Source organism: Hippocampus comes, unplaced genomic scaffold (genome assembly GCF_001891065.2).
Source record: "Hippocampus comes isolate QL1 unplaced genomic scaffold, H_comes_QL1_v1.1 scaffold132, whole genome shotgun sequence".
NCBI lineage: Eukaryota > Metazoa > Chordata > Actinopteri > Syngnathiformes > Syngnathidae > Hippocampus > Hippocampus comes.
This window is the reverse complement of record NW_017805467.1, coordinates 1,218,770-1,227,892: the sequence shown is the minus strand read 5'-3', so window position 1 is coordinate 1,227,892 and position 9,123 is coordinate 1,218,770.

Sequence of the window (9,123 nt, the reverse complement as noted above, 5' to 3'; positions counted from 1 at the left end):
GTCTCCAAGCACTGTCACACACTTTTCCCATCTGTGCCAAAAAATCTTTGGCCTGATGTCTCAGCCAGTCGATCACAACACTTTTGACTTGCTTGTCACTTTCAAACTTCGTGCCTCTCTTTTAAGGGACCAAACAGGTGAAAGTCCGAAGGGGCAAGGTCTGGGCTGGAAGGGGGATAAGGGAGCTGTTCCCAGCCCAACTCGTTGATGGTCTGCACCATTTGGACTGCTGTGTGAGGCCATGCGTTGTCATGATGCAAGATGACTCCTTCAGACTGATGACCCCTGCGTTTGTTCTTTATGTCTTTCTTGCCCTGCCTCAGCAGTTCACAGGATCGTAGTTGGCTACTAGCTTTGCAGTTTGCAAACTGAGTTCAAATCCGAGGTATACTTTCCAATATATAAAAGTACCTTTTTAAATACTTGTCGAACACATTCTGATTGCGGGTTTGTGTTTGTCATCAAAATTGACAAGAACTCCCCTAATGTTCCCATGTTCTTTTATTTCTTATTCAAACCACCATCCACCTGACCACTTATCAGGAAGTTCCCTGCATCTTGGTAGGAGCCGGATGCATTTTGTTCACATGTAGTACAAGCTGAGCGTGGCCTTGTCTTTGATTTTTTTTTTCTTAATTTTATTCCTCTGAGACGCAGATGCTGATTGGATGTGGGGGTGGCTCATCCCCAAGAGGAAGCAGCAATGGGACGTGGTGGGAGGTTGACGGAGTACCAGGCGACACAATTGTTTGCCTCCAATAATGATCAGAGGACACAAGATGATATGGGAGCCTTTGATGGATGACTAATTTATCAGTAGCTGTCTTTAATGATGGTTAACGATGCCCTGGGTGCCTCTGCCGGGGCAAACTGTCAAACAGGCAGTAATGTTGGTTCAAATGATTTGGGGACTCCCAGTTCTCGTGCTTTCTGACGTGAAAAGCTACATGCATAATACCAACACTATATGCATGTGAGGTGTAGGTTTTTTTTTTTTACAGTACTCTATCTGTGACTGTGGCAGAATGCGTGTGACTTTAAAAGGTGGAGCCTGGCCTGACTGTGGCAGAATGCGTGTGACTTTAAAAGGTGGACCGGTGGTCCAGTGATGTGAGACTCACGAATAGACAGGGTAGAGCTGGCTGATACCTGTGGAACCGTTAGCCATTCTGTGTTTCGGTTGACTTGACTATAAAGTGACTAAAAGTGCATCGGCGGCAATGTATGTCCGTCAAAAGGTGGAGCGATTGCAATTTTTTTCACTACTGCATGTTAAATGAGCAGCCATCCGTTGTGCCAGTATCTCGAACGCTTTCTTTGAAATTAATCATGATGTATGCAGCTGCTGTGACTGACTGGTGATGGGTTCCACCTCCTGCATTGTCTCCACCTCTTCCTCAACTGTTAATGAGGAAAAATGCTGGAGAAAACGGATGGCCAGACGCATAGATGAAACTCTTTATTATTGCAACGAGTGAATCCAAAGTCCATTCAGGAAAAACATTTGATAACTTTTTTACTTGGTCTATTATTCACCCCCCCCCCCCGTAAACTATAAATGCCACTGAGAGAATATACAGTACGACATGCTTACACCAATTTTAGCATAATAACAATGCAGCCATTGGCTGTTTGTTATTGTTTGAGCCTTTGGTTCACGTTTCACATTACATTTGGTTTTAATAAGAACATTAGAACAAAGGGTACCTCAATGAAAAGTTTTCCGATGTCTCCATAGTGTGTTGATGACAGCTTTCATCACACAGTTTTCTCAAGACGTTTAAACAATTGGTCAATTAGCTTTGTTCTCTCTTTCCCCCCACTGGAGAACAGGTGAGGAACAAACCATTATGCAACCACTCTTGACTCTCTTCATGTCGTACTGTTGATTACTTTGACTTTTTGTTTCAACAGTAAATGCAGTCCTCCGATGTAGACTTCTGTCAAACACACTCCGGAAACAACCGCATTGTAGTGGAGGGTGGCGGGGAAAAAGACACGAGGCCAAAAAGTTTTGGAAATCGAAAAAAACATCCCGCTCCTGCCTTTGAAAAGAGTGCTGGCGATGAAAATATGTAATATAAATAAAGCCGTGGACGCTTTGAAAGCCAAAGCCTTCCTTCCTGGCAAAGTTCGGAGTGGGGGGAAACACCCACTTCTGAGCCCTTGCTCTTAAATTCCCAAAGACAACTCTGTCATCAGGGTCCCAACTGTTACATTCAAACACGCAAATGCCAAGCCCACTTGGCCAGCCGACCCTCTCGAGCTGTCCAGCTCTTTGACACGTTCGCCCCCTCAGACGTTTAAAGTTGGAAAGAAGTTTTTACTCTTTGTACGTTCATCTAAATACCCGCAACCCTGGTTCAATTATTTCACATGTGTTAAGTACGTGCTCAGGAAGTGATGTGACTCAGATCCCTCCATATGTTCTCTACACGGCTTCTGATACCAGAACCTGATCGGCAGATGTGAAGCAATGTGTAAATGACAGGTGACTGTGCAACTATGAAACAACTTTTCAAAGAAAAAAACACACTTTCTGTCTGCAGCTGACTCAGGTCCATAACGAGTAGCAGGGATTTGATTCATTCAATGAGAATTTGTAGCAGCGAGGAAATTACTGCTCAGGTTTTGATTGTCAAATGGTTCTTCATTCTTGTGTGAATCAATACCAAGTTCAAAAAAAAAAAAAAAAAAAACAATAATCCCTTTACAGATGTAATGATGCCCTGTTTTGGCTGACACTCTCAGATGTATAAATTTTAAATACATCTCACTAGATTTGTAGTTGTTAAAGTAGGTTAAAATAGGAGTTCATATTAGTCTGAGATGTTGTTGGCATTGTTAATGTTTTTTCTCACTTTTGGATGAATGAAACAAGTCAAACACCGGAAAAACCTTCCAGCAAATACTGTTTATCCCTTTCCCATGACAAGCAAAAGAAAAAAATAATCACTTTGCAAGTTGTTAGATTCCCCCTTTTAAATGTGGTAATCTAAATTTGTCAAGCTAGAATTTTGATAGTTTAAATGTATACATTCAGCATGCGGGGTATTGAATGAAGTGACCTGAGGTGTTGTCAGCAATCCAGGAAGGATGAAGGCAGCAAGTGTTTCCCTGAAAAGAAGGGCCTGAGCACACAGCGAAGTAACCGGAAAGTTTCCAAAGTGGTTTGTGTGCGACATCCCCCAAAACAGTCCTGCATCGTACATCAAACTCAAGTTGGGGCACAAACCAGGCCCCGCTTTGACCCTTGGTATCAAGGTACGAACGCTGTCTTGCATCATGACGAATAAAACAGCAGTTCTACTAAAGATGGACTTTTTTGATCGATCTGATCTGAGCTGCAAGACAACATGGGTCAAGGGTCATGGGTCTGTTATGTTCGTAAAGTACATTCGTATTAATGTTACTGTAAAGATGCCGCGTGGGACCTGAAACAAGGTCAAATGAATGTTAGTGGGCGTCTTCGTCAGAGAGTAAGATCCATGTAGGTTACGCGGCACGATGCTTGCCACATTGATGGCTGTTCACAGAACTGCTCTTCAATGTGTTTACATGAAGCGCAACATACGAATTTTGACTCGCAAACTATAATGCAAGCCCACTTATTTCTTGCCTTGGGGACAATAACCTAAAAGACCTTTATAGCTTCCTGTTCGACGAAACCGCTATGTTTGCAACACATTGTCTTTGGTTGAGACTGAAAATTTGTGAGGAAGCGCATGGTAATCAAGTGACAGAAAAAAAAAGCTCTGTGAGAAACAGACGTAAAAAATGAACCAGGAAACGGGAGATCAAAGCCTCTGAGCCAGGCTGCTGTTTGTTTTTACCCTAACCCAGGCCTCACAATAAAACAAGCAAGCGTAGCACGACAGACAGAAGGGGCAGATGACGCAAGGAAGTGCTGAAATCGGTTACGTCCCATCCTGAGGATCCCGTGCCACTATCCCCATGTTAGGAAAAAGGCGCCAGGTAGTGTTTAACAGGAAAAAGGACAAGCAGCACAATAAAGTCCACATCAGAGGAAACTTTCAATGGTCTGAGGCCCCGCGTCGTTAAACACAGTGTTGTATGTGTTTATAAAATAACCTTATCTCTGTTTAAAATGGTACACCAACATCAAACTCAGAAATGGGAACTATGGAATGTTTGTATGTGTGCCATCAAGAAGGCGAAGTTGCGTCAATCGAATTCCAAGAATTGGCACAGAGTGACCTTACTGCGAAGAGCAACACAAAAGTGGCCCACATTCTTGGCTTTTTTAAGACTTAAAATGAGCGACATGTAAAGATCATTTATGACAACAATACCCTGAATAATTTGTAATCATGTGCATCGGATCATGAATGGAGAATGGAGGTGATATGCGGGTACTAATATGCATACTCGCCTGCATACTGTAAAGACTGATTTCGAGGAACTCACCTAAATCACTATTAAAATCAATTGTTCCATGAGCAGTGGCTCATTTGCATGAAAGACGGACATTTCAAAAACATTTGTCCAAAAAATGGCACTATACTCTATGTCACCTTTACGCTATCATTTAGCCATGTGCTTTTGTTGTTTAGGTTACATATACTTTTTCAGGTTATGGTTTGTTTCTGGTGGCACGGTGGTTGACTGGTTAGCACATCCACCTCACAGTGCAGAGGTGCAGGGTTCAATTCCAGGCCCTGCCCTTCTTGTGTAATGTTTGCATATTCTCCCTATGCTTGTGTGGGTTTCCTCCGGGTACTCTGGTTTCGTCCCACATTCCCAAAACATGCACCATAGGTTAATGGAACATTCTAATTGATCCCTAGGTGTGATTGTGAGTGTAAATGGTTGTTTTTATGTGTGTACCCTGCGATGAGCTGGCAACCAGTTAAGGATACCTCGCCTACTACCCGAAGTCAGCTGGGATAGGCTCCAGCACATCCTTGTGAGGTTCAACGGATTGGTCAACGGATGGATGGATGGATGTTTTGTTTACTTGCGTGTCTTTTGTGTGTCTTGCTCATTAAGCTTTGTTTCCACCTGTTCTCGTCAGCTTGGTCCCTTGTGTAAACCAATCAGCTACCTTCTTCTACTCGTGTCCAGGTGTTCCTTGTTGTCTCGTCAGTTTGCTTGTTTTTAGTCATTGGTTGTGTTCAGTTCTTGTTGGTTCATTGTTCATTTCAGTTGTCATGGCTGGATGTCATAGTGAGTTTTGTCTGATTATATGTGTCCGAAGCAATTATTGGTGTGACAAGGGGACCCTTGATTTGTATTATCTTCCCTCCTTAGATCCCAAGGTTTTTAACAGCAATGTGTCCTAAAGATTTTATCCAAGTAGTTTAGATGTATTATACATAGTTCAGTCAATTGAGTAAATGCAAACAAATAACAGACAAAAGGACTGACTTTCCCTGACATACAGTTTGCTTCGAGATTAGAAAAGTCACTACAACATCCTTTCATTAGAGTCAAAAAGAGGTTTTGAAGGCATCATCAAAACAAAGGGAAGTTGTTAAGACTTTGGATTAAAAAAACAAACAAAAAAAAACCCCTTAATAACCAGGCATGGGCTGTGGAAACATTTCTGAACGTGATTACAATTTTATGTCGCACACACTGACTGAGATTAGCTTCTTCTTGTCAGCAACATTTTCTCATGTCCATCTCTCCCTGATTTAGACCAGTGAGGTAAGACAGCATTTGTCTGCGCAGGCATGTGAACTCCAAAATCAATTGCATCTTGGCCCCGTTTGACTCTGACCTCAGGCTTTTAATAGTGTTTTGATATGCAGGCAAATGAATTCTCCTTAATGGAGTACAGGGGTCAATGGACTTTGATTACATTTGGGGTTAGGTTCCATTTAGTTCCTGTGAGTGCGCGTGTAGTTGTGTGCTTCTGTGATTGAGCAACATATATCTTTGCAGGACCTCTGAATGTTGGGGTTCAATTCATCGGAAGTAAAAGCTGTATTGCAAACACTTTCAAAATTGGACCCATATCGAAGATGATTATTTTCTCATTAAGACGAGACATCCTGCTGGAAACATCTATAAATATCCATCTTTAGGAGCTGAATTTGTGTACTATTTCTATCACTATCTATCTCGGCAAATAAGGAATGCCGCATAAGCCGAGTGAGCTCATGTGATGGATTTGTGCAGCGCCCATTTACGTCCAAATAAATCCAAGTTTGTGGAAGCTTCCCTGATCAGAAATTGAAGCTGGCTCACTGTGCCACTTGTCTTCTCGGTGCGTTTTTATTGATTCCCATCCCTCAGCCTTTTCCAATTGCGCTCGGTTCATGAGTTCATTATTACAAGGATGGAGGTGTAATTGGCTTTTAGGTAGCTAAGAGGCTATTTTCACTAATCGTTCTGGCGGGCTGGTCCACAACAGTCCTGTGACTGAAGAGCTATCAAGACAGACGGTAAGCTAAAAAAAAAAAAAAAACAGATGGACTGTTTAAGCGATGCTCTTAGGAAAAGTGTAATTAGATAAGAATGATTCTTCAGTAAAATAATGTTGGTATTGATGTAGTGGTCAGGTGCTGATGTCGTGGTTTTGCTTTTAACTGATTTATTTTGTAATTATTTAGATTTTTCATCCACCTATTTATTCTTTTATATATGCTTGCTTTTTTCTTCTTTTTTATCCTTTCCCTTATTTATTCATGTATCCATTTATTTCATTTGTATCATTTTCCCTATTTGCTACCTACAATTGCTACCAAGTGTGTTCACCTACAATTGCTACCAAGAGATGCCATCCTACAGATTCCCTGGACCTGGGAGAGACAGGATGGCTGTGCGCATTGTGCAGAGTGCACCCTCGTCCATACGGGGTCATTGTGGTCAGTGTGGCCGCATCATCTGTGGTTGCAGGCTGTGGCAAAAAACAAGGAAATCAACACTTACAGGTTACAGCATGAGGCGATTGAGATTGAAAACGTATCATATTTTATGTTTTAGCCTTTCCAACTGTATGGTAACAAATTCATTCTGGATGAAGCAAATCAAATTCATTCTGGATAAAGCAAATCAAAGAAAATCAACAAATCCATGAAACTAGCACTGAGATGACTCAAACGTTTGGGCACACTTGCTGCAATTTGTTTTTCATTCTCTGCAGGGAAACCTTGTTTTACTTTTTCATCTGCAGTCTTACAAAACCCAAATCCACCCCATTTTTTCCTAGTCCTCTTAATGGGTAAAAAATGTTTTTAAAAAGACATCACATAGTGAAGCAGTGTTTAAGATGGCTGAAAATAACAAAGCAAAGTGTGGGACAAGGAAGAGCAATGGATGGAAGAGCGGGAGATGATGATTAAAGGCCCAGGCAAGGCAGGGACTTGGTGTGATGAAAAGGTCGGTGGCACCTGTAAATCTGAGCAGCTACAACAAAATCAGAGATCAGGTCTTGAGGGGGAGCGTAGTCTCCAATCCTCCTGTGTGGTGTTTGTGTGCATTAGCACATACTATTTAACTTTAAGTCTCTGCTGCAATATTCAGTTCAATATTCAGGTAGGTGTATTGTAATTTAAGTCAAGGGGAATGAGTCTACAGTTTTTGTCATTGCAAATTAACAACGTAATTGTCCGCACTTCACTGCTTTTGCTGAGAATCACACACACACAAAAATGGTTCATGTCTATCAATCAGCCTCTAACTTACACCACGGAAATGTACACTCAAGTGCAGGTGCAGATGTGTGCGTGGATACAGTCTCACCATGCTGTGTGCGCACTGCTTGTGTAGATTTACCGCCTACCCCTGCAGGACAGCTGCATGAAGCAGGAGGCCCTGGTCAAGGCTGCTTCCTCCGCCTGGAACCTGAAAGGATTGAAACTGCTGAAAGATACCTGCTCTATGATGACAGAACATTTCCCCCTCCAGCTGATGTCCACATTACATCTGTCCGCCATGCCACCATAATGACCAATATTGACTAAAGGTGGCAGAGAGACACATTGTTATTGACAAGTTCATATCTGTCTGTTTGTCTGTACAGCAATCCCAGTGAGATATTTTCGTAAGGCTTTCTAAGAACTCATTTCAGGAAATTCTTATGAAAAAAGCCCCAGTGCCTGTTATCAGAACAAGAACCAAATTGCTTTGAACACACCAGACAACCATTGTGGTTGCTAAGGTAAACGTCTCATTTAACTCATTCAGTACCAGCCAATTCTGAACCAAGTCTGAAAAGACATTTAAAAACGTCTTTGGGAGTGAATGAGTTTTTAAAGATGTTTTTGTCTCGCCTCCACGCATTGTCAAGTGATCGTTTTAAAAGTAACCTGAATGTCGAGGTTGCAGGTAGAACCAAGCGCAGGCGAGGCAGGGCAGGAGTTCAGGGGAAGGTATTGGAAAACACAGGGCCTTACGACTCCATAAACTGCATAATACGCTCACAATGCTACAAGGTACAGCCCGAAAGCAAAGACGGAACTAAATACACAGACTCAAGAGGCAACTACGACAAGACATGAATGGATGAAGTATGCCGACTGGTTAAAACGAAGGAAGGAGAGATAATATCAGATGGAGACATGACTACCAGAGTGGACACAAACGAGAGACAGGAAACCACAAAATTCTAGATAAACGAAAACCAAGACCCGATCGTGACACAAGCCACCGACAGAGATGATTTGAGGAAGCCAAGGTGAAAGGTCAGTTCGGCAGGTTCCACAGCAATCTTCCACCAGCTCTTCAAGGCTATTATCCTATTCGGCTCCTGCTCACATATCCGACGCCGTACTGCACATATCACTGTCAGCATGCCTTTCATATGTGGACACAGCCCCGGTCGCTTTCCTCACACTGTCACAGCAGCGCATTGTTATTTTGGAAGTGGCATGTGTTTGTCTAATAGAGGCTCAGGTTTCTTGGGCTTCCAGCACAAGTCTGCAAAGGATCTGTGATGGATGGCAGACGTCCGTTACCGCCACCGCCCCTTCAAATGCTTGCCACATTTATTTATGGGCATTGGGCGACAACACCTGAAATGGACTGGCTTCCAAAATTGTTTGGCTGTTAAAACTCTGTACTCACTAATAATCTTTACAGGAAAAGGAAACAATGTCAGATTGATGGGATTTTATTCTGTAGGTGAATATGAATCGGACATGTTAGGCATCATTT